Raw genomic sequence first — 27,411 nt, 5'->3', positions numbered from 1 at the left:
TGAGATCTTGTGCCGCCCTGTTTGTTCATGTAGTGCATGCTGGTTGTGTTGTCCGTTTGAACCAGCACGGACTCTCCTTGCACTACTGGCAGAAAAGATCTGAGAGCAAGGAAGATCGCCAGCAGCTCCAATCTGTTGATATGCCATGTTCGTTGTGACGGTGTCCACTTCCCTTTGATTGAAAGGTCTAGGAGATGAGCTCCCCAACCCTCCATGGATGCATCTGTGGTCAGCGTCAGATCCGGAGGAAGGGCCAGAAAGGAAACTCCTTCGTTTAGGTTGGATGGTTCTCTCCACCAAAGGAGACTGTCTTTCATGCGAGACGAGACTCTCACTAGATCGTTGAAGGATCCTGATACTTGGCGCCATTGCAGGTCTAGTTCCTCCTGAATAGGGCGAGTGCGGAGCCTGCAGTTCGGAAGCAGAGCGATGCAGGACGACGCCATCCCCAGAAAGGACTTCAACATGCGCACAGAAACTGACTGTTTTGAACGGATGAGGGTGACCAGACGTACTATTTTCACCTGTCGTTCTTGGGAAACGAAGGCTTTTGATAATTCCGTGTCGAGAATGGCACCCAGGAAGTTCCTTCTTTGTGATGGTGTTAAGTGTGACTTGTCCACGTTGATGGTCAACCCCAGTGACTCGAAAGTCCGCAGGCAGAGACTTGTGTCGTGAGCCAGCTGAAGAGGAGACGGAGATTTCAGAAGGCAATCGTCCAGATAAGGAAAAATCTGCACTCCTTGAAGACGTAGATAAGCCATGACTGGGGCCAGGACCTTCGTGAAAACACGAGGTGCCGAACGCAGGCCGAAAGGCAGCACCTTGAATTGGTAATGGACAGTGCCCACCTTGAACCTCAGAAATTGGCGATGTTGTTGCAGAATCGGCACATGAAAATAGGCGTCTTGCAGATCTATCGTGGACAGGAAATCTCCGCTGCAGAGAAGCCGCAAGACTTCTGACAATGTGAGCATGCGGAAAGACTGCTGTTTCAGAAAGAAATTGAGCACCCTCAAATCCAGTATAGGCCGCCACTCTCCCGTCTTCTTGGCAATGAGGAAAAAACGTGAGTAGAAACCTGTCCCTTGTTGTGATATAGGAACCACTTCGACTGCACCTTTTAGAATGAGAAGACGAACTTGATGTTGCAATTCTAGAAAATGGGGAGGTGGCGGGCCTGATGGCGGAGAATGAGGAGGAATCTCTGTGAACTCCAAGGCATGACCCTTGCGAACAATGTCCAATACCCATTGGTCCGATGTTATCAGAGACCATTGGGAATAAAACTGCGAGATTCTCCCTCCAACTCCTTGCGTGACATGAGAGTCACTGGCGTTTGTTGTTGGCACCCCTATAAGTAGGTTTTCCTTTATAGGGTCGTGACTGATTTTGGCGATTAGACTGTTGAGAGGAGTAACGTTGATTGCCTTGGTTGAATTGGCGGTACTGAGTGTGTCCTCCTCGAAAATTCGTGGAAGATGAACCTCTTCCACGGGCGCCACGAAAGGGCTGCTTCTTAAATTGTAAGGAGACTAGCGATTTTGCTGTATCGGTGTCCTTTTTAATTGACTCAAGCGCCTCGTCAATGTGAGCGCCAAAAAGAGATTCACCGTCATAGGGCATGTCGAGTATCTTCGACTGGACTTCTTGCCGGAAAGAAGTGGATTTAAGCCAGCCCTGGCGGCGGAGAGCCGCAGCACTGGCGAGGATGCGAAATCCCGTACTCGCCACATCAATCGCGCAGTCAATCATTTCCTCTGACGCCCTCATGCCATCCTGGAGAACTTGCTGGGCTTCCGCTCTGGACGCTTCTGGAATTAGAGAAACGAATGCGGAAATGTCCGACCACATTTGCCTGTCGAAGCGACCTAGAATGGCCAACGCATTTGCAGCGCGTACCGATGTAGAGGACATGGTGGAAAATTTCTTCCCAATGGCGTCCAAACGTCGACCCTCTCTATCAGGTGGAGTAGTGAGAGGAGTCGCCGGATTACGGGATCGTCGCTGTGCCGCCTGTGTGACAACCGAGTCCGGTTTGGGATGCGACAGCAAACAAGCAGGTGAACCCGCAGGAGCCTTGTACTTCTTTTCCAGGCGAGGGACTTGTGCCGGCAAGGAGTTAGGAGAATGCATAATTCTTATCCCTTCTTTCCATACAAATTCTATGATTGGTATGGTGTGAATTTGTTTGTATGGTTTGTTTTTGAAATCGTAGAGAAAGCAATCTTCTTGCCGTTGTTCTCTCGGCAATTTAAAACGGTCTGCCGCTTTATTCATTAGCACATGGAAGCTTGCTGTATCAATGGTAGGCGCATCACCCGCCTCTGGCTGTTGCGGAGAAGGTGTCTGTATCCGATAGTCGTCGTAATCCGCCATATCTGGATCCTGATCATCGTCAGTATCCTGGTGTAATTCCCCTTCTTCACTGTCCGACTCATCCACCCCGTGCGCACCAGGTTGCGGAAGAAGAGGGGGGTGAGGGCGGGGAAGCTCTGTCAAAACAGGCTGCTCCAAAGACTGTGGATGGGTGGCAGGGCCGGAGTCCTCCGCCGGAGCGTGGCTTGGAGTACCCTGAGGGGTAGGCGGAAACCTTCTGTTGTAGTCATCCAGCATATGCTGGAGGTTTGAAAACAAAGAAACTGGAAAAGATGCCATAGGCAACTGGACAATTTGGTCATCCGGTTGGACCACTTCCTCCACGTCCTCCTGGTCAGAACTGGAGTCTTGACATTTTATAATCAATTCTGATGGACTGTGAGCTTCATCGTCATCATCTTCCCCCATAGATCCAGTCTCGTGATCAGTTGCCATCAAAGGCGAGGGTAATTGAAGATCAGGAGGCGGCAGCTGCATAGAAGAATCCCTGCCAGAGGTCAAGGAAGGCAGTGGTACCAGAGGCATGGTGGCAAAAGAACCCGATCCTGACGAGGATCCTGAACATGCCGCTGAAGAAATCGCCATCGTCGACGAGATAGGGCCCACTGAGGGATTCGTCGTCGACGGTATCGTCGTCGACGGAACGTGCGTCGACGGAGCCGTCTTTGCTGGAATCTGAGGAGACGGAAGCCTCGTCGACGGTGTCTTCGTCGACGGTATCTTCGTCGACGATACTTTCGTCGACGGTATCGTCGTCGACGGTACCTTCGTCGACGGTACCTTCGTCGACGGAACCGGCGTCGCCTTTTTCGACGACGACGCCGTCGTCATGGAGCTGGTCGACGGAGCACTCGACGTCGACGGGGCTCTCGTCGTCGGAACCATCGTTGCCTTCTTCGCCGACGATGCCGACGTCGACGAGGTGGTCGACGGAGAGGCCGACGTCGACGGGACCTTCGTCGACGATGAATTCTTCGACGTCGAAGAGGTTTTCTTCGTCGACGGCAACTTCGTCGCCGACGAGACAATAGGGATCGTCGACGGGATCGTAGTTCTCGTCGACGTCGAGGATGTCGACATCACCGTCGTCGACGACGAGGAAGCAGACGTCGTCGTCACAGAGGTCGTCGACGAAGACAGCAAAGCCAATCTTGTGGACGGAACGGTCGTCGACGAGCCCGTCGACGACCTGGGTGTCAGGACTGTCAGAATACTGATAGAGCCTGGGCAAGACGCCTGAGAGCCAGGTCTCGTGGGCGTTGACACTGAAGGCATAGAATGTGAAGATTGTGCCACAGGCAAGGCCAGCTTTTTCTTTTTCTGAAGAAAAGGCGAAGGCAAGTCTTGAACACTCCCACGCTTGGAAGGAACAGTGGAACAGCCTGACTGAAGACTTACTGCGTCTGACAGAACATCTTCTTTATCTTGGAGGCGCTTCAACCATATAAGAAGGCGACCTTCCCTGTCTCTGAGAGTCTTAGAAGGAAGAGCTCTACAGATTTTACATTCATCCACCTTGTGGTCAGGGTACAGGCAGTAAATACACTTTTGGTGGGGGTCCTTCTCAAACAAACGTAGTTTCCCACATGAAGAGCAAGCTCTAAACAAGGACTTCTTACTTGACATTCTTGGAAAAATAAGTTGAAGAGACAAACTTTGAAGAAAACTGAGCAGAGCTCAGGGAGACTCCCTTCACACGACGTGCGGTAGAAAATCTGAGGGCTTGAGCTTCTGAGGAGAAGGTTCTAGAGGGTGCGTGAGCCTGATTGGCTGCAGTTTGGACCAACATAATGACACTGATATGTTACAAATGAGTTTTTTCTCTTATACTGTCTTCCTATGGAAGTTACCATTGTAGAGGTTTTTACAGGGTATTATCTCTATTTTATTATTATATGATATTATCATTTATGTTATATTAGCATTATTGCTATTTTTTATATACCGTGGGACTCCCACTTCGACGACGGGGAATATTCAAGCATGTGAATCTATGAAAGACACCCCTAATACTGGAGAAACATAATACCTTTTGTGTCGTTTTCCCTCCGAGCCTGCCAGGCCCCTGAAAGAGCTGATAAAACTCCCTCCCCCCACTCATAGAAAGGGTCTTCCATAGGGCCCCGCTTGTCTGAATGAGGCTGAGGCTGCACAGAATTTATTGGGTCAGAGGTAAGGTTGCTACCTTTCCTCGTAGTACTCTACGTGACACAAGGATGCTGTCTGATGCAAGAGGGAAGGGGCAGAAGGGGGAAAGGGGGAGGAGCGCTGCGGTATAGTTGTACTTATGATTTGGGGTCGCTGCCTGGGGCTCATTATAGTTTGCATGTTGAGGGGTGGGCGGGAGGGAGAAATTAAAAAGTGGACACAGGAACCTGCTGGTGTTAGATTGCATGCGTTTGTTCGCTCATATGCATTTATTTTGATTGATGCCGCCCGACATCAGTAGAAGCTGATGCAATACGATTACTGGAAGCAAGAGAAACCAACGAGCGAGATGTATATGTTATTTTTCTGTGTTTGCAATAAAAATATATGACAAAAAAAAAAAGGTTGCTACCTTTCCAAGAGACATTTTATGGCCATGTGTTCACACTTTGACATTCTGCAAAGGCCCCAGGATGATTCTGAAATAGCACTTTATAAGAAATCACCATTATTCATTTGAGAATGGCGTTTCTGTGTTTGTCTCTGTCAATCAGGGGTCACCCGGGCAGCTGTACAACACATTTAAAGTGTTTTCATCTTACATCACCTGTTTAAAGTATGAACTATTAAGGAGAAAAAAACACCAACCTGATTTTTTGACTTGTTGTACGGGCTGGGTCATTAAAATACCGCTCATGCCCATATAAAACCAGTTAGATGGCAACCCTAGGAAGAGGATGTGTGCAACCCAAGAAACATAGGCAGGACTCTGCTTAGGGGCAGTGGAGGGACAAAATATAGCTAGAATGTTGTATGAATGGTGAATGGTGTGAAGGGGTGAGTTCATATGAGTGACTGTGACAGTTGAGCGCGAAGGAAGTGCACCCCCTGCCCCAAAAGGCTCTCCTACAACACCAGCTTTGTTTCTCAATGAGTAACACAGTTGTGCCTTGCACAGGGATCTTGTTTTGTTAAATGTCCCCTGCAAGGGGACAGGGATAGGATTTTATAAAATAGTTATATGCAGGCATGGTGTCCTCTGCACATGCAATCAACCAAGGAGAGAGAGGTGTGGCGCAGCGGCCAGAGCCGCTGACTCCGGAGCGTAGGGCTCACGGTTTGATTCCCGGCACGGCGGCCGCTCAGCTCAGCATCATGTAACTCTGGGCAATTGCTCATTTCATCTCCCCGACAGCCCGAGCGCTTTGAAATCCTCAAGGGGTGATATGTTTGTGCTTTATAAATATGGATTATTTAAGAGGGTGTGTTCTGTGGGGACGTAATATAATTCAATCCATGCAGGTAAATTGAAAAGGTAATTCAATTACAAGTATTTTAAATGTGTTACCCAAAGCAGCAACGACCCATGCCTGCGTGGACTTTCACATACATCTGCACTTTTTTCTCTATGCACCTTTAATGTATATATTGTCTAGAATACGACTAGTGGAACTATATCTAGCATCCTTAGTTGCAAATTGTAGGGGGCCAACACATTAGGCCACAGTTAAACTGATGGGGGCACTTTATGGGATAAAGTACACCCTGCTGTAACTTTTAAGAATATTGCTACTCACTGAGGAGTTCGTTGACCGTGTAGAGGTACAAAGCTGAAGGCCAAGTTAGTTTATAAGGTTATGGAACTCCGGAGTGACTTCCAACATCCGTACTATGTGCTCCAGGGAGTGCAATTCTCCTTATAATATGTGGTCACACCATCAACTTTCCCACAAACCACTTAAATCCTTGGTGTGTAGCCAGTTGTGGCGTAACAATAGCCCCCGTGATGCCGGGGAGGCCTACCGCCACCATGCCCCCTCTGGCACTGTGCACTGGCGGTGGGGTCCCTGTCCTTAAAGATCCTGACTGGGTCCGGAGCATGGGGGCTCCCTCTCTGAACTTTGTTACACCACTCCTCTGCCCTCCATGCAGGGTGCTCTCTCTCCCCTCCATGGTGATCTCTCTCTCCATCCTCTCCCCTCCATGGTGATCTCTCTCTCCCTTCTCTCCCCTCCATGGTGCTCTCTCTTCTCTCCCCTCCGTGGTGGTCTCTCTCTCTCTTCCATGGTGCTCTCTCTTCTCTCCCCTCCGTGGTGCTCTCTCTCTCTCTTCTCTGCCCTCCATGGTGCTCTCGCTCTCCCTTCTCTGCCCTCCATGGTGCTCTCTCTTCTCTCCCCTCCATGGTGCTCTCTCTCTCTTCTCTCCCCTCCATGGTGCTCTCTCTCTCCCATCTATGCTGCTCTCTCTCTCTCTCTCTCTCTCTCTCTCTCTCTCTCTCTTCTCTCCCCTCCATGGTGCTCTCTCTCTCTTCTCTCCCCTCCATGGTGCTCTCTCTCTCTCTTCTCTCCCCTCCATGGTGCTCTCTCTCCCTTCTCTCCCCTCCATGGTGCTCTCTCTTCTCTCCCCTCCATGGTGCTCTCTCTCTCTTCTCTCCCCTCCATGGTGCTCTCTCTCTCCCATCTATGCTGCTCTCTCTCTCTCTCTCTCTCTCTCTTCTCTCCCCTCCATGGTGCTCTCTCTCTCTTCTCTCCCCTCCATGGTGCTCTCTCTCTCTTCTCTCCCCTCCATGGTGCTCTCTCTCTCTCTTCTCTCCCCTCCATGGTGCTCTCTCTCCCTTCTCTCCCCTCCATGGTGCTCCCTCTTCTCTCCCCTCCATTGTGCTCTCTCTCTCTTCTCTCCCCTCCATGGTGCTCTCTCTCTCCCATCTATGCTGCTCTCTCTCTCTCTCTCTCTCTCTTCTCTCCCCTCCATGGTGCTCTCTCTCTCTTCTCTCCCCTCCATGGTGCTCTCTCTCTCTCTTCTCTCCCCTCCATGGTGCTCTCTCTCCCTTCTCTCCCCTCCATGGTGCTCCCTCTTCTCTCCCCTCCATTGTGCTCTCTCTCTCTTCTCTCCCCTCCATGGTGCTCTCTCTCTCCCATCTATGCTGCTCTCTCTCTCTCTCTCTCTCTCTTCTCTCCCCTCCATGGTGCTCTCTCTCTCTTCTCTCCCCTCCATGGTGCTCTCTCTCTCTCTTCTCTCCCCTCCATGGTGCTCTCTCTCCCTTCTCTCCCCTCCATGGTGCTCCCTCTTCTCTCCCCTCCATTGTGCTCTCTCTCTCTTCTCTCCCCTCCATGGTGCTCTCTCTCTCCCATCTATGCTGCTCTCTCTCTCTCTCTCTCTCTCTTCTCTCCCCTCCATGGTGCTCTCTCTCTCTTCTCTCCCCTCCATGGTGCTCTCTCTCTCTCTTCTCTCCCCTCCATGGTGCTCTCTCTCCCTTCTCTCCCCTCCATGGTGCTCCCTCTTCTCTCCCCTCCATTGTGCTCTCTCTCTCTTCTCTCCCCTCCATTGTGCTCTCTCTCTCTTCTCTCCCCTCCATGGTGCTCTCTCTCTCCCATCTATGCTGCTCTCTCTCTCTCTCTCTCTCTCTTCATTCCCCTCCATGGTGCTCTCTCTCTCTCTTATTTATTTATTTATTTTGAAAGTTTTATATAGCGCGGACAAGATCTTTGCAGATATCAGAGCGCTTTACACAGAAAGGGTACATGAGGGAACATATTCAAAACAAATAAATCAGAGGAGCATACAGTACAAATAAGTGAGGGCAAAACCAATCATGTAAATCAGTAAATCAATCATACAAGTATTACAAATATGCAACAGGGTCAAACAAGTAATATTCTTTCTTAAAGAGTGTAGTGGAAGAGATGAGCCTAGTTTGGGGGGGGAGTGAGTTCCAGATTCTGGGTGCCATTCCTGAGAAGGAGCGTTTATATGTTTTTTCCTTCCGGAATCTACGTGGTTTAAGGAAGGGACAGGCCCAGTGAGTAAGGAAAGAAATGGTGTGTAAGGATCACTTGAAAATTGCCTAAATAAACTGCAGCCTCAATTCTTCCTTGATGATTAACAAGTGTGGTCTGAGTTTGTTGGATCTGGGAGGGCGACCAAGTAGGGAGTGCCTCAGCTGTGCCCCTTGGGTTAGCCCCCTTCCCGAAGGGATGAGGATATGGATAGACCGAGGGCCTCCGTGGAGGCCACTCCAGGGAACAGAGCCCGGTTGGTTCAAAGAAAGCATGGCATGTACTTGGTTTCACTAGGAGGACTCGTGGTCCTGCTCGGTGATACATTTAGAGTGTAATTTGTGCCTTTGGGGGCGGTGGAGATATTTAATTGCTGGATACAGGCAGGAACCCCCTCTTTCTCAGGGGATTCACCTTCACTGGGCTGCAGAAGTTGGATAAAAGGCACCCCCTCCTCATAGCCCTCATCTACAAAAATGGTATGTTCTGATCTGCATCGCCAGCATCTACCACTGACGTGCCTTTGTAGCATTGTAGGCTGTCTGGTGGTAAACGGCAGCCGAAGCATTGTGTAACAGGCTTATTACTATTATAATCATATTTACTATATTATTATTAATCACAATTTCCAGTTGCTATTACTTACACTAAGCGTAAGTCCATGCCTGATACTATATAACCTTTACCTAGCCTTCTACTTCCAGGCAAGAATCTGCTACCAGCTCACCAGGTGACTATTCACTCCAGAGTACTATTTTACCTTTCACTTCTTGTCAAGCGTGTGCTTCTAGCCCACTGGGTGAGCATTCACTTCCAGCGTAACATTTTTTTTTTTCACAACAAAATTTTTATTTTATTGATCAGGTAAGGCATATACGCAGTTCTCCACAGTCAGGAGATCCCTGCCAAATATCAAAACATGTATGAGCATCTCACAAACCCAATCACAAACAACCCCACCTATCCCCCCTCCGCCACCCGCGTCCACCCAGTGACCCACCTACCCACCCCTTATCCCTCGCTAACCCAGTACACGTAATCACAGTAAGCCTTAAGTAACTGTCTGTAGAAAGCCAGTAAACATGCACTTCCTCAAGCCTGGATTCCATCTTCCAAATCTATACCGTCGTCGGGTTCCACCGGAGGCACTAGAGTTAACTCCTTATATTCAGCCCACCTCTTCGAAATTTTGCAATGTTTTCGGGGACATCCTCGGGCCTCAAATACTGGGCGCTCCAGCCCCATATAGTAATCCATCCCTGCCTTCCATACGATCAGCGGGGGGCTCGATCACTCTTCCAGCGTAACATTTTACCTTCTACTTCCGGGCAAGCATCTGCTTCCAACCGGCAGAGTGACCCAGTCACCTATGTACCAAATTCTTCTGGCCACATGCTCTGACATTTAGAGAACTGGTTATTCAGCTTGAGTGCAGCAGTATTGTGGCCTCAGGACACCACCAGAGGCAAAGTGTATGTTACAATCAATACCAAGTAATCTCTGACTGCCCAGGGATGCCAAGAAAAAGCCTCACAGGGACCAAGCTCCCAACATGACGAAGAAGAGGCGTAAACTTCTATTTGTACCCATGATGCATCTGAAGTGACTAAATCGTTTTGGAACCAAACCTATGTTTCAAATGTTAACTCTCCAGGTGGCAATAAAAATGGTATCACATGTATATTTATTGGTGACTAGATCGCCAGGACGCTCACTTTCATGTCCCAATTCAAGCAGAAAGTCATCCTCTCTTGGGATTTGCAGTGGCAGGGGACCATTACCAGTTTGAGGTTCTATCTTTTGGCTTGACAGTAAATGTTAACAAAGGTAATAACTTCAGTGGTGGCGCTAATACATTTGAGAGGTATGCAAGTCCTACTATATTCAGACAATTGTCTCTTTTTGTCTTCCTAAATTCTTCGATTTGGAAAGGGTGGTATCTTGGCTCAAAGAAATGGGTTTCCTACTCAACTTCAAGAAATCCCACCTGGGGTAATCACAGCAGATGTGTGTAACAAAGGGTAGGGGAGGACAAGGATCAACTGTGATCCAGTAGGGCTTTGATTACCATTCAGAGAAAAGAGAATGGAAGGTCCGGCCGCAGTCGTAGCCCCAGATATCAAGACAACAAGAGAGATGACTGGGCTGTTCCTAGGGGGAGAAAGAAAGAAGGAGAAGGTCACTAAGGTATAAGGGCTAGTGCTCAATGGAGGACCGCCCCTGGGTATCCAATTTGTTGGATATAATGGCCTCACACACCCTTGCGAGTGTCATGCTTCATCATAGGCAATGCTCCTCGTCTGGCAGGCGGTGCAATGCCCAACGGGCTCACCTCAAAGAGGGGCTCTTTATCGGAGATCTTTTATCCAACTGCCTATGGGTGAAGTGGGGGTGAGGGGCTAGGACAGAGTAGATAGTGCGGGTGAGGATAAAATGTGGTACAAGATACCGGAAAACAATTTTATTCTGGTGGTCCTCTACCACAATTAAAATCAAGGGCAGCCGGTGTTCATGGGAACTTTGGTTTCCCAGATTGGACCGGGGCTAAAGTGCAAGTGGTGTGGTCAACATGTTTCTCGCTTCTAGTACATTGACTGCGATTCTTCAGGACCTAGTAGAAAAAAAACTACAATCTACAAAACATGACCTAATGATTAGTATCAGTGTTAAATACAGCACATAAGTTGTACTACCTGTTTGACCCTGCTCTTGCCTAAAGAGGGGGAGACAAAGGAGAACATTACCACAGGTAAGTAACAACATCTGACCCTGTAGTGACCGTGAACACACTGTGAAAAAGTGACATACTAGTGGAGATAGTGACTAGTATGTGGTTAAAAACAAGTTAAACAAGCATTGGAAATGAAATCGGACTCTGATTTATTTGAGTTTGAGCTAATGGCATTGTAAATGGCAATGTCTTTTCGCCATGTGTTATGGAGTGTGTGCATGTGGTGTGTAGTGGAATTATGTGAGTTAGATTGGAATTGTAGCAATGGTGGCATGCTGTGCTTTACATGAATATGTTTAAAAGTAAAGTGTACCATACTGAGATTGCTACAATAGTTAATTGTGGATGCATTAACAATTGATGCATGCACTGAAGGCTGGTGGTGTGTGTGACTGCCTGTAGAAATTGTGCACTGATGGCTGGTGGTGTGTGTGCTTGGTAAAAGACTGCACTGCCGCCTGGAGGTGTGTGTGCCTGGTGGAAGGGTGCACTGACGGCTGGTGGGTGTGTGGTTGGTAAAAGCGTGCACAGATGGCTGATGGTGTGTGTGTTTGGTGAAAGCGTGCACTGACGGTTGCTGGTGAGTGCGCCTTGTAAAAGAATGCACTGACGGCTGGTGTTGTACGCCTGGTGGTGTTTGTGGTTCGTAAAAGCGTGCATTGATGGCTGGTGGTGTTTGGCCCTGGTGAAAGCGTGCACTGACGGCTGGTGGTGTGTTGTTGTGTGTGTGGTTGTGTGTGTAGTGGTGAGTGTGTGGTGGTGAGTCTGTGGGGGTGAGTGTGTGGTAGTGAGTGTGTTACACCAATGTGGCGCACTGGTGCCACTGCACCTGCTGCAGCAATGGTAGCTACGCCACACTGGTACCACTGCACCTGCTCCACCAAAGATACTTACACCACACTGGTGCCACTGCACCTGCTGCACAATCATAGCTAAGTAACACTGATAACACTACACCTGCTACACAACGCCATCTACCACACACTGGTGCCACTGCACCTGCTGCACAATCATAGCTAAGTAACACTGATAACACCTCACCTGCTCCACAAATGGTAACTACGCCACACACTGGTGCCACTGCACCTGCTGCAAAATCATAGCTAAGCAACACTACCACTGCACCTGCTCCACCAATGGTAGCTACCACTCACCCGTACCACTGCACATGCTGCACCAATGATAGCTACGCCACACTGGTGCCACTGCACCTGCTGCACAATCAAAGCTAAGTAACACTGATAACACTACACCTGCTACACAACGCCATCTACCACACACTGGTGCCACTGCACCTGCTGCACAATAATAGCTAAGCAACACTACCACTGCAACTGCTCCACCTATGGTAGCTACCACACACTGGTACCACTGCACCTGCTGCACTAAACTGGTACCACAGCACCTGCTCCACCAATGGTAGCTACGCCTACGCCACACTGGTAACACTGCACCTGCTCCACCAAATATACTTACACCACACCGGTACCACTGCACATGCTGCACCAATGATAGCTACGCCACAATGGTGCCACTGCACCTGCTGCACAATCATAGCTAAGTAACACTGATAACACTATACCTGCTACACAACGCCATCTACCACACACTGGTGCCACTGCACCTGCTGCACAATCATAGCTAAGCAACACTACCACTGCACCTGCTCCACCAATGGTAGCTACCACTCACCGGTACCACTGCACATGCTGCACCAATGATAGCTACGCTACACTGGTGCCACTGCACCTGCTGCACAATCATAGCTAAGCAACACTACCACTGCACCTGCTCCACCAATGGTAGCTACCACTCACTGGTACCACTGCACATGCAGCACCAATGATAGCTACGCCATACTGGTGCCACTGCACCTGCTGCACAATCATAGCTAAGTAACACTGATAACACTATACCTGCTACACAACGCCATCTACCACACACTGGTGCCACTGCACCTGCTGCACAATCATAGCTAAGCAACACTACCACTGCAACTGCTCCACCTATGGTGCTATGCCACACTGGTGCCACTGCACCTACTGCACAATGGTAGCTAGGCCACACTGGTGGTACTACACCTGCTGCGCAATAATAGCTAAGTAACACTGATAACACCTCACCTGCTCCACGAATGGTAACTACACCACACACTGGTGCCACTGCACCTGCTGCACAATCATAGCTAAGCAACAATACCACTGCACCTGCTCCACCTATGGTAGCTACCACACACTGGTGCCACTGCACCTGCTGCACAATCATAGCTAAGCAACACTACCACTGCACCTGCTCCACCAATGGTAGCTACCACTCACCGGTACCACTGCACATGCAGCACCAATGATAGCTACGCCACACTGGTGCCACTGCACCAGCTGCACAATCATAGCTAAGTAACACTACCACTGCAACTGCTCCACCTATGGTGCTATGCCACACTGGTGCCACTGCACCTACTGCACAATGGTAGCTACGCCACACTGGTGGTACTACACCTGCTGCGCAATCATAGCTAAGTAACACTGATAACACCTCACCTGCTCCACGAATGGTAACTACGCCACACACTGGTGCCACTGCACCTGCTGCACAATCATAGCTAAGTAACACTGATAACACGGCACCTGCTACACAACGCCATCTACCACACACTGGTGCCACTGCACCTGCTGCACAATCCTAGCTAAGCAACACTACCACTGCACCTGCTCCACCAATGGTAGCTACCACTCACCGGTACCACTGCACATGCTGCACCAATGATAGCTACGCTACACTGGTGCCACTGCACCTGCTGCACAATCATAGCTAAGCAACACTACCACTGCACCTGCTCCACCAATGGTAGCTACCACTCACCGGTACCACTGCACATGCAGCACCAATGATAGCTACGCCACACTGGTGCCACTGCACCTGCTGCACAATCATAGCTAAGTAACACTGATAACACTACACCTGCTCCACGAATGGTAACTACGCCACACAGTGGTGCCACTGCACCTGCTGCACAATCATAGCTAAGCAACACTACCACTGCACCTGCTCCACCAATGGTAGCTACCACTCACCGGTAACACTGCACATGCTGCACCAATTATAGCTACGCCACACTGGTGCCACTGCACCTGCTGCACAATCATAGCTAAGTAACACTGATAACACTACACCTGCTACACAACGCCATCTACCACACACTGGTGCCACTGCACCTGCTGCACAATAATAGCTAAGCAACACTACCACTGCAACTGCTCCACCTATGGTAGCTACCACACACTGGTACCACTGCACCTGCTGCACTAAACTGGTACCACAGCACCTGCTCCACCAATGGTAGCTACGCCTACGCCACACTGGTAACACTGCACCTGCTCCACCAAATATACTTACACCACACCGGTACCACTGCACATGCTGCACGAATGATAGCTACGCCACACTGGTGCCACTGCACCTGCTGCACAATCATAGCTAAGTAACACTGATAACACTGCACCTGCTACACAATGCCATCTACCACACACTGGTGCCACTGCACCTGCTGCACAATCATAGCCAAGCAACACTACCACTGCACCTGCTCCACCAATGGTAGCTACCACTCACCGGTACCACTGCACATGCTGCACCAATGATAGCTATGCTACACTGGTGCCACTGCACCTGCTGCACAATCATAGCTAAGCAACACTACCACTGCACCTGCTCCACCAATGGTAGCTACCACTCACTGGTACCACTGCACATGCAGCACCAATGATAGCTACGCCATACTGGTGCCACTGCACCTGCTGCACAATCATAGCTAAGTAACACTGATAACACTATACCTGCTACACAACGCCATCTACCACACACTGGTGCCACTGCACCTGCTGCACAATCATAGCTAAGCAACACTACCACTGCAACTGCTCCACCTATGGTGCTATGCCACACTGGTGCCACTGCACCTACTGCACAATGGTAGCTAGGCCACACTGGTGGTACTACACCTGCTGCGCAATAATAGCTAAGTAACACTGATAACACCTCACCTGCTCCACGAATGGTAACTACACCACACACTGGTGCCACTGCACCTGCTGCACAATCATAGCTAAGCAACAATACCACTGCACCTGCTCCACCTATGGTAGCTACCACACACTGGTGCCACTGCACCTGCTGCACAATCATAGCTAAGCAACACTACCACTGCACCTGCTCCACCAATGGTAGCTACCACTCACCGGTACCACTGCACATGCAGCACCAATGATAGCTACGCCACACTGGTGCCACTGCCCCAGCTGCACAATCATAGCTAAGTTACACTGATAACACTACACCTGCTACACAACGCCATCTACCACACACTGGTGCCACTGCACCTGCTGCACAATCATAGCTAAGCAACACTACCACTGCAACTGCTCCACCTATGGTGCTATGCCACACTGGTGCCACTGCACCTACTGCACAATGGTAGCTACGCCACACTGGTGGTACTACACCAGCTGCGCAATCATAGCTAAGTAACACTGATAACACCTCACCTGCTCCACGAATGGTAACTACGCCACACACTGGTGCCACTGCACCTGCTGCACAATCATAGCTAAGCAACACTACCACTGCACCTGCTCCACCAATGGTAGCTACCACTCACCGGTACCACTGCACATGCTGCACCAATGATAGCTACGCCACACTGGTGCCACTGCACCTGCTGCACAATCATAGCTAAGTAACACTGATAACACTACACCTGCTACACAACGCCATCTACCACACACTGGTGCCACTGCACCTGCTGCACAATCATAGCTAAGCAACACTACCACTGCAACTGCTCCACCTATGGTGCTATGCCACACTGGTGCCACTGCACCTACTGCACAATGGTAGCTAGGTCACACTGGTGGTACTACACCTGCTGCGCAATAATAGCTAAGTAACACTGATAACACCTCACCTGCTCCACGAATGGTAACTACGCCACACACTCGTGCCACTGCACCTGCTGCACAATCATAGCTAAGCAACACTACCACTGCACCTACTGCACCAATGGTAGCTACCACTCACCGGTACCACTGCACATGCTGCACCAATGATAGCTACGCCACACTGGTGCCACTGCACCTGCTGCACAATCATAGCTAAGTAACACTTATAACACTACACTTGCTACACAACGCCATCTACCACACACTGGTGCCACTGCACCTGCTGCACAATCATAGCTAAGCAACACTACCACTGCAACTGCTCCACCTATGGTAGCTACCACACACTGGTACCACTGCACCTGCTGCACTAAACTGGTACCACAGCACCTGCTCCACCAATGGTAGCTACGCCTACGCCACACTGGTAACACTGCACCTGCTCCACCAAATATACTTACACCACACCGGTACCACTGCACATGCTGCACCAATGATAGCTACGCTACACTGGTGCCACTGCACCTGCTGCACAATCATAGCTAAGCAACACTACCACTGCACCTGCTCCACCAATGGTAGCTACCACTCACCGGTACCACTGCACATGCAGCACCAATGATAGCTATGCCACACTGGTGCCACTGCACCTGCTGCACAATCATAGCTAAGTAACACTGATAACACTACACCTGCTCCACGAATGGTAACTACGCCACACACTGGTGCCACTGCACCTGCTGCACAATCATAGCTAAGCAACACTACCACTGCACCTGCTCCACCAATGGTAGCTACCACTCACCTGTAACACTGCACATGCTGCACCAATGATAGCTACGCCACACTGGTGCCACTGCACCTGCTGCACAATCATAGCTAAGTAACACTGATAACACTACACCTGCTACACAACGCCATCTACCACATACTGGTGCCACTGCACCTGCTGCACAATAATAGCTAAGCAACACTACCACTGCAACTGCTCCACCTATGGTAGCTACCACACACTGGTACCACTGCACCTGCTGCACTAAACTGGTACCACAGCACCTGCTCCACCAATGGTAGCTACACCTACGCCACACTGGTAACACTGCACCTGCTCCACCAAATATACTTACACCACACCGGTACCACTGCACATGCTGCACCAATGATAGCTACGCCACACTGGTGCCACTGCACCTGCTGCACAATCATAGCTAAGTAACACTGATAACACTGCACCTGCTACACAACGCCATCTACCACACACTGGTGCCACTGCACCTGCTGCACAATCATAGCTAAGCAACACTACCACTGCAACTGCTCCACCTATGGTAGCTACCACACACTGGTACCACTGCACATGCTGCACCAATGATAGCTACGCTACACTGGTGCCACTGCACCTGCTGCACAATCATAGCCAAGCAACACTACCACTTCACCTGCTCCACGAATGGTAGCTACCACTCACCGGTACCACTGCACATGCTGCACCAATGATAGCTACGCTACACTGGTGCCACTGCACCTGCTGCACAATCATAGCTAAGCAACACTACCACTGCACCTGCTCCACCAATGGTAGCTACCACTCACTGGTACCACTGCACATGCAGCACCAATGATAGCTACGCCATACTGGTGCCACTGCACCTGCTGCACAATCATAGCTAAGTAACACTGATAACACTATACCTGCTACACAACGCCATCTACCACACACTGGTGCCACTGCACCTGCTGCACAATCATAGCTAAGCAACACTACCACTGCAACTGCTCCACCTATGGTGCTATGCCACACTGGTGCCACTGCACCTACTGCACAATGGTAGCTAGGCCACACTGGTGGTACTACACCTGCTGCGCAATAATAGCTAAGTAACACTGATAACACCTCACCTGCTCCACGAATGGTAACTACACCACACACTGGTGCCACTGCACCTGCTGCACAATCATAGCTAAGCAACAATACCACTGCACCTGCTCCACCTAAGGTAGCTACCACACACTGGTGCCACTGCACCTGCTGCACAATCATAGCTAAGCAACACTACCACTGCACCTGCTCCACCAATGGTAGCTACCACTCACCGGTACCACTGCACATGCAGCACCAATGATAGCTACGCCACACTGGTGCCACTGCACCAGCTGCACAATCATAGCTAAGTAACACTACCACTGCAACTGCTCCACCTATGGTGCTATGCCACACTGGTGCCACTGCACCTACTGCACAATGGTAGCTACGCCACACTGGTGGTACTACACCTGCTGCGCAATCATAGCTAAGTAACACTGATAACACCTCACCTGCTCCACGAATGGTAACTACGCCACACACTGGTGCCACTGCACCTGCTGCACAATCATAGCTAAGTAACACTGATAACACGGCACCTGTTACACAACGCCATCTACCACACACTGGTGCCACTGCACCTGCTGCACAATCCTAGCTAAGCAACACTACCACTGCACCTGCTCCACCATTGGTAGCTACCACTCACCGGTACCACTGCACATGCTGCACCAATGATAGCTACGCTACACTGGTGCCACTGCACCTGCTGCACAATCATAGCTAAGCAACACTACCACTGCACCTGCTCCACCAATGGTAGCTACCACTCACCGGTACCACTGCACATGCAGCACCAATGATAGCTACGCCACACTGGTGCCACTGCACCTGCTGCACAATCATAGCTAAGTAACACTGATAACACTACACCTGTTCCACGAATGGTAACTACGCCACACACTGGTGCCACTGCACCTGCTGCACAATCATAGCTAAGCAACACTACCACTGCACCTGCTCCACCAATGGTAGCTACCACTCACCGGTACCACTGCACATGCAGCACCAATGATAGCTACGCCACACTGGTGCCACTGCCCCAGCTGCACAATCATAGCTAAGTTACACTGATAACACTACACCTGCTACACAACGCCATCTACCACACACTGGTGCCACTGCACCTGCTGCACAATCATAGCTAAGCAACACTACCACTGCACCTGCTCCACCAATGGTAGCTACCACTCACCGGTAACACTGCACATGCTGCACCAATGATAGCTACGCCACACTGGTGCCACTGCACCTGCTGCACAATCATAGCTAAGTAACACTGATAACACTACACCTGCTACACAACGCCATCTACCACACACTGGTGCCACTGCACCTGCTGCACAATAATAGCTAAGCAACACTACCACTGCAACTGCTCCACCTATGGTAGCTACCACACACTGGTACCACTGCACCTGCTGCACTAAACTGGTACCACAGCACCTGCTCCACCAATGGTAGCTACGCCTACGCCACACTGGTAACATTGCACCTGCTCCACCAAATATACTTACACCACACCGGTACCACTGCACATGCTGCACCAATGATAGCTACGCCACACTGGTGCCACTGCACCTGCTGCACAATCATAGCTAAGTAACACTGATAACACTGCACCTGCTACACAACGCCATCTACCACACACTGGTGCCACTGTACCTGCTGCACAATCATAGCTAAGCAACACTACCACTGCACCTGCTCCACCAATGGTAGCTACCACTCACCGGTACCACTGCACATGCTGCACCAATGATAGCTACACTACACTGGTGCCACTGCACCTGCTGCACAATCATAGCTAAGCAACACTACCACTGCACCTGCTCCACCAATGGTAGCTACCACTCACTGGTACCACTGCACATGCAGCACCAATGATAGCTCCGCCATACTGGTGCCACTGCACCTGCTGCACAATCATAGCTAAGTAACACTGATAACACTATACCTGCTACACAACGCCATCTACCACACACTGGTGCCACTGCACCTGCTGCACAATCATAGCTAAGCAACACTACCACTGCAACTGCTCCACCTATGGTGCTATGCCACACTGGTGCCACTGCACCTACTGCACAATGGTAGCTAGGCCACACTGGTGGTACTACACCTGCTGCGCAATAATAGCTAAGTAACACTGATAACACCTCACCTGCTCCACGAATGGTAACTACACCACACACTGGTGCCACTGCACCTGCTGCACAATCATAGCTAAGCAACAATACCACTGCACCTGCTCCACCTATGGTAGCTACCACACACTGGTGCCACTGCACCTGCTGCACAATCATAGCTAAGCAACACTACCACTGCACCTGCTCCACCAATGGTAGCTACCACTCACCGGTACCACTGCACATGCAGCACCAATGATAGCTACGCCACACTGGTGCCACTGCACCAGCTGCACAATCATAGCTAAGTTACACTGATAACACTACACCTGCTACACAACGCCATCTACCACACACTGGTGCCACTGCACCTGCTGCACAATCATATCTAAACAACACTACCACTGCAACTGCTCCACCTATGCTGCTATGCCACACTGGTGCCACTGCACCTACTGCACAATGGTAGCTAGGCCACACTGGTGGTACTACACCCGCTGCGCAATAATAGCTAAGTAACACTGATAACACCTCACCTGCTCCACGAATGGTAACTACGCCACACACTGGTGCCACTGCACCTGCTGCACAATCATAGCTAAGCAACACTACCACTGCAACTGCTCCACCTATGGTGCTATGCCACACTGGTGCCACTGCACCTACTGCACAATGGTAGCTACGCCACACTGGTGGTACTACACCTGCTGCGCAATCATAGCTAAGTAACACTGATAACACCTCACCTGCTCCACGAATGGTAACTACGCCACACACTCGTGCCACTGCACCTGCTGCACAATCATAGCTAAGCAACACTACCACTGCACCTACTGCACCAATGGTAGCTACCACTCACCAGTACCACTGCACATGCTGCACCAATGATAGCTACGCCACACTGGTGCCACTGCACCTGCTGCACAATCATAGCTAAGTAACACTTATAACACTACACCTGCTACACAACGCCATCTACCACACACTGGTGCCACTGCACCTGCTGCACAATCATAGCTAAGCAACACTACCACGGCAACTGCTCCACCTATGGTAGCTACCACACACTGGTACCACTGCACCTGCTGCACTAAACTGGTACCACAGCACCTGCTCCACCAATGGTAGCTACGCCTACGCCACACTGGTAACACTGCACCTGCTCCACCAAATATACTTACACCACACCGGTACCACTGCACATGCTGCACCAATGATAGCTACGCTACACTGGTGCCACTGCACCTGCTGCACAATCATAGCTAAGCAACACTACCACTGCACCTGCTCCACCAATGGTAGCTACCACTCACCGGTACCACTGCACATGCAGCACCAATGATAGCTACGCCACACTGGTGCCACTGCACCTGCTGCACAATCATAGCTAAGTAACACTGATAACACTACACCTGCTCCACGAATGGTAACTACGCCACACACTGGTGCCACTGCACCTGCTGCACAATCATACCTTAGCAACACTACCACTGCACCTGCTCCACCAATGGTAGCTACCACTCACCGGTAACACTGCACATGCTGCACCAATGATAGCTACGCCACACTGGTGCCACTGCACCTGCTGCACAATCATAGCTAAGTAACACTGATAACACTACACCTGCTACACAACGCCATCTACCACACACTGGTGCCACTGCACCTGCTGCACAATAATAGCTAAGCAACACTACCACTGCAACTGCTCCACCTATGGTAGCTACCACACACTGGTACCACTGCACCTGCTGCACTAAACTGGTACCACAGCACCTGCTCCACCAATGGTAGCTACGCCTACGCCACACTGGTAACACTGCACCTGCTCCACCAAATATACTTACACCACACCGGTACCACTGCACATGCTGCACCAATGATAGCTACGCCACACTGGTGCCACTGCACCTGCTGCACAATCATAGCTAAGTAACACTGATAACACTGCACCTGCTACACAACGCCATCTACCACACACTGGTGCCACTGCACCTGCTGCACAATCATAGCTAAGCAACACTACCACTGCACCTGCTCCACCAATGGTAGCTACCACTCACCGGTACCACTGCACATGCTGCACCAATGATAGCTACGCTACACTGGTGCCACTGCACCTGCTGCACAATCATAGCTAAGCAACACTACCACTGCACCTGCTCCACCAATGGTAGCTACCACTCACTGGTACCACTGCACATGCAGCACCAATGATAGCTACGCAATACTGGTGCCACTGCACCTGCTGCACAATCATAGCTAAGTAACACTGATAACACTATACCTGCTACACAACGCCATCTACCACACACTGGTGCCACTGCACCTGCTGCACAATCATAGCTAAGTAACACTGATAACACTACACCTGCTACACAACGCCATCTACCACACACTGGTGCCACTGCACCTGCTGCACAATCATAGCTAAGCAACACTACCACTGCAACTGCTCCACCTATGGTGCTATGCCACACTGGTGCCACTGCACCTACTGCACAATGGTAGCTAGGCCACACTGGTGGTACTACACCTGCTGCGCAATAATAGCTAAGTAACACTGATAACACCTCACCTGCTCCACGAATGGTAACTCCACCACACACTGGTGCCACTGCACCTGCTGCACAATCATAGCTAAGCAACAATACCACTGCACCTGCTCCACCTATGGTAGCTACCACACACTGGTGCCACTGCACCTGCTGCACAATCATAGCTAAGCAACACTACCACTGCACCTGCTCCACCAATGGTAGCTACCACTCACCGGTACCACTGCACATGCTGCACCAATGATAGCTACGCCACACTGGTGCCACTGCACCTGCTGCACAATCATAGCTAAGTAACACTGATAACACTACACCTGCTACACAATGCCATCTACCACACACTGGTGCCACTGCACCTGCTGCACAATCATAGCTAAGCAACACTACCACTGCAACTGCTCCACCTATGGTGCTATGCCACACTGGTGCCACTGCACCTACTGCACAATGGTAGCTAGGCCACACTGGTGGTACTACACCTGCTGCGCAATAATAGCTAAGTAACACTGATAACACCTCACCTGCTCCACGAATGGTAACTACGCCACACACTGGTGCCACTGCACCTGCTGCACAATCATAGCTAAGCAACACTACCACTGCAACTGCTCCACCTATGGTGCTATGCCACACTGGTGCCACTGCACCTACTGCACAATGGTAGCTACGCCACACTGGTGGTACTACACCTGCTGCGCAATCATAGCTAAGTAACACTGATAACACCTCACCTGCTCCACGAATGGTAACTACGCCACACACTCGTGCCACTGCACCTGCTGCACAATCATAGCTAAGCAACACTACCACTGCACCTACTGCACCAATGGTAGCTACCACTCACCGGTACCACTGCACATGCTGCACCAATGATAGCTGCGCCACACTGGTGCCACTGCACCTGCTGCACAATCATAGCTAAGTAACACTTATAACACTACACCTGCTACACAACGCCATCTACCACACACTGGTGCCACTGCACCTGCTGCACAATCATAGCTAAGCAACACTACTACTGCAACTGCTCCACCTATGGTGCTATGCCACACTGGTGCCACTGCACCTACTGCACAATGGTAGCTAGGCCACACTGGTGGTACTACACCTGCTGTGCAATAATAGCTAAGTAACACTGATAACACCTCACCTGCTCCACGAATGGTAACTACGCCACACACTGGTGCCACTGCACAATCATAGCTAAGCAACAATACCACTGCACCTGCTCCACCTATGGTAGCTACCACACACTGGTGCCACTGCACCTGCTGCACAATCATAGCTAAGCAACACTACCACTGCACCTGCTCCACCAATGGTAGCTACCACTCACCGGTACCACTGCACATGCAGCACCAATGATAGCTACGCCACACTGGTGCCACTGCACCAGCTGCACAATCATAGCTAAGTAACACTACCACTGCAACTGCTCCACCTATGGTGCTATGCCACACTGGTGCCACTGCACCTACTGCACAATGGTAGCTACGCCACACTGGTGGTACTACACCTGCTGCGCAATCATAGCTAAGTAACACTAATAACACCTCACCTGCTCCACGAATGGTAACTACGCCACACACTGGTGCCACTGCACCTGCTGCACAATCATAGCTAAGTAACACTGATAACACGGCACCTGCTACACAACGCCATCTACCACACACTGGTGCCACTGCACCTGAGCTAAGCAACACTACCACTGCAACTGCTCCATCTATGGTAGCTACCACACACTGGTACCACTGCACCTGCTGCACTAATGATAGCTACACGACACTGGTGCCACTGAACCTGCTGCACAATGGTAGCTACCACACACTGGTACCACTGCACCTGCTGGACTCATAATAGCTACACCACACTGGTGCCACTGCCCCTGCTCCACTAATGATAGCTACACCACACTGGTGCCACTGCACCTGCTGCACAACTGAAGCCACCGTCTATATAAACACAACTGTAGTCAGTAAAGAAAACAAGATCTGCATGAAAAGAAGAAACGCGAGACACAGAACAAGCACGAACGCGCGCCAGTCACTGCAGACTGGTGAACGCGCCCCGACCATCTGGATTCTATTACGGCGGCACCCTGACAGCTCCTAATTGAAATTTATAACACTCCCCTGCGCGCGTAACCACACAGAATACGGCGGAAGTGCCATAAATGATTTACACATGGCCTATTGCGTGAAGGCTACTAGAAAGACAGCACAGCGAAGACGAATCACTATGCAGATGGCAAAAAAAAGGACTGAAAAAGCTCGCGCACTGAGGAATTTTTCCTGCACGATTCAAAAGCCCTTAACAAAAGGAGCTCGGAGCTCCGCCCCTGCTGACGCTGAGGGGGCGTAGGCCGAGCCCTAACAACTGGTAGCAGCAGTATCCATTAAAAGTTAATCGCAGTCCCAGGGGATCGGAAATACTGTTACTCACCTAAAGGTTAGAGTTATGGGGTGCTGTTGACTTATGTGCTGTATTTAACACTGATACTAATCATTAGGTCATGTTTTGTAGATTGTAGTTTTTTTTTCTACTAGGTCCTGAAGAATCGCAGTCAATGTACTAGAAGCGAGAAACATGTAGACCACACCACTTGCACTTTAGCCCCGGTCCAATCTGGGAAACCAAAGTTCCCATGAACACCGGCTGCCCTTGATTTTAATTGTGGTAGAGGACCACCAGAATAAAATTGTTTTCCGGTACCTTGTACCACATTTTATCCTCTCCCGCACTATCTACTCTGTCCTGGCCCCTCACCCCCACTTCACCCATAGGCAGTTGGATAAAAGATCTCCGATAAAGAGCCCTTCTTTGAGGTGAGCCCGTTGGGCATTGCACCGCCTGCCCGACGAGGAGCATTGCCTATGATGAAGCATCACACTCGCAAGGGTGTGTGAGGCCATTATATCCAACAAATTGGATACCCAGGATCGGTCCTCCATTGAGCACTAGCCCTTATACCTTAGTGACCTTCTCCTTCTTTCTTTCTCCCCCTAGGAACAGCCCAGTCATCTCTCTTGTTGTCTTGTAATCACAGCAGATGCCTTTCATTGGAGTTCTTTTTTTCAAAAAGGGTTACCTTGTTCAACATTGCCATTCCAATGGGCAGCAATAAAAGGGAGGGGTGATTCTGTTCTTAAATCTAGCACAGATTGTTCCTCTAGTAAAGAGATTACGAAAGTCATTTAGATTAAAAGTTAGGTCTGCAAGAAGTGTTTCTGCCTCTTGAGCAGAGCAGCAACCTATGCTTTCAGAAGGTAATTTAAATGTAAAACACTACCAACTTAATTTGTCTGATTGACATAAATTTGGTTTGGGTGTTCTGAAATCTGTTGTGGATTATTAGCAATTGATGTACTTCTTAAGGCAATTTAAAAAGAGATGATACATTTAAAAAGAGATTATACAATTAAATGTTCTTGTTTTATCCTCTTATTTGTAAACATTGTGGAATTTAACCTTAGCTTATGTATATCCACACCAAGTATGGAATGGGACGGGGGTCCAGTTTTGGGATAATGAATACATTACTTATTGGTAATCTTCATTACCTGAAACCATAGACCTCCCTGTCCCAGTCCAGGATCCCTCCCACGACCACACTGTTGGTCTCTTCCTCAGTGCAGCTATCTAAAAAGCTATCCTTGATGTGTGGAGGGGCCTTTTGTGGGAATCTTGAATATTCCTTGCTGTCTTGTTTTGGTTTTGTTCTTTTACTTTTTATTTGTTTTAGCACTCATCGTTCATCAAGAAGGCAAAAGAAGCTTAATATGTAAAAGTTGCAGCATCAGCAGCCTCCCATCTCTCAACGGCGGCACTCCTACAGACGGGCTCTTATGCCTCATAAGCAATCAAGCAATCCTGTTTGAAATGTTGGAGTTCTTTATGAGAGCCTTCGTTATCGACTCCCTTTCAAAGTCACTGCATTGATGTATAATCATTGGACCTATTCATTTCCGCAACTCGAGGTGTTTACCTCACTTCCTATTTTGCCAAGTATTATGCCAATGTTCCCATATGTCCCAAAACGTTGTTTTCTTGGTAGGAGGGCTGCTGCAATCTAGGCTGTTTACTCTCTGAAGTGATGTTAGCCATTCTCACACCGTTGGAGGGCTGGGAATCACCCACCACAAACAGATCTCCCTTCGTGCCAACAATATCGATACAAAGAGTAACGACTTCTGTATCTTAAATCATTTCAAATGTCACACTCCTGCGTTAATGACCCCTAGAAATCACCAGTGCCAGCCTTACCATGGCTTCTTGACCCATTACTTCTGTGAGCACCTTACCCACTTCTTGCCAGTAGTTCTCGATCAGGGGGCACTGCCAGAACATATGGACGTCATCTGCCTTTTCCTTGCAGCACTTCAAGCACTTTCTCGCCCCCCCTCCTCCTAATTTAGACAGCTTCTTCGGTGTCCAGTATGCCCTGTGTACTCTAAAAAGATGATTTTTCCTGAGAGAAGCAGATTTGGTAGATAACCAAAGAGAAGTCATCGATACTTGCCATAGGGTTTCCTCGTCCAGCGTTGGCAGGTCGCTCCTCCAGATCTCCATTGGCCAGGTGAAAACTTCCTCCTCTCATCCACTAGCATCTAATACCACTAGGAGTCTTCCTTTGCCTGTGGCAATCTTCTCTATAGTTTATCCTCTCAAGGTCGATCACCTTTTCGGTCTTTACCTAACCCTGTGCCCAGCTTGCCAATTGATAATACTTAAATTTCAACTGGTTGACCGCCGTTATTTTTCGACAAGGCCTCCTAGGAGATCAGTAGATTATCCTCTATAACTTGTCCCCATTTATGTACTCCACCTTCCATCGGAGGGGTTGCCAGGTTGTCTAGAAGACATTCTGGTGTCCTGGGAGAGTTCCATAT

General features: G+C 49.8%; 1 protein-coding gene across 2 annotated transcripts in view; it reads right to left on the bottom strand.

Moving 5' to 3' along the window:
* The window catches only part of LOC144791017 (cytochrome P450 2J2-like), a 381,495-nt gene that overhangs the window by 286,374 nt on the left and 67,710 nt on the right, over positions 1 to 27,411 (bottom strand). The window lies entirely within an intron of this gene.

The sequence above is a fragment of the Lissotriton helveticus genome, chromosome 11 (assembly GCF_964261635.1).
Source record: "Lissotriton helveticus chromosome 11, aLisHel1.1, whole genome shotgun sequence".
NCBI classification, from domain to species: domain Eukaryota; kingdom Metazoa; phylum Chordata; class Amphibia; order Caudata; family Salamandridae; genus Lissotriton; species Lissotriton helveticus.
The sequence above is the reverse complement of the archived record's forward strand: the minus strand, read 5'-3'. Positions and strand labels throughout refer to the sequence as shown.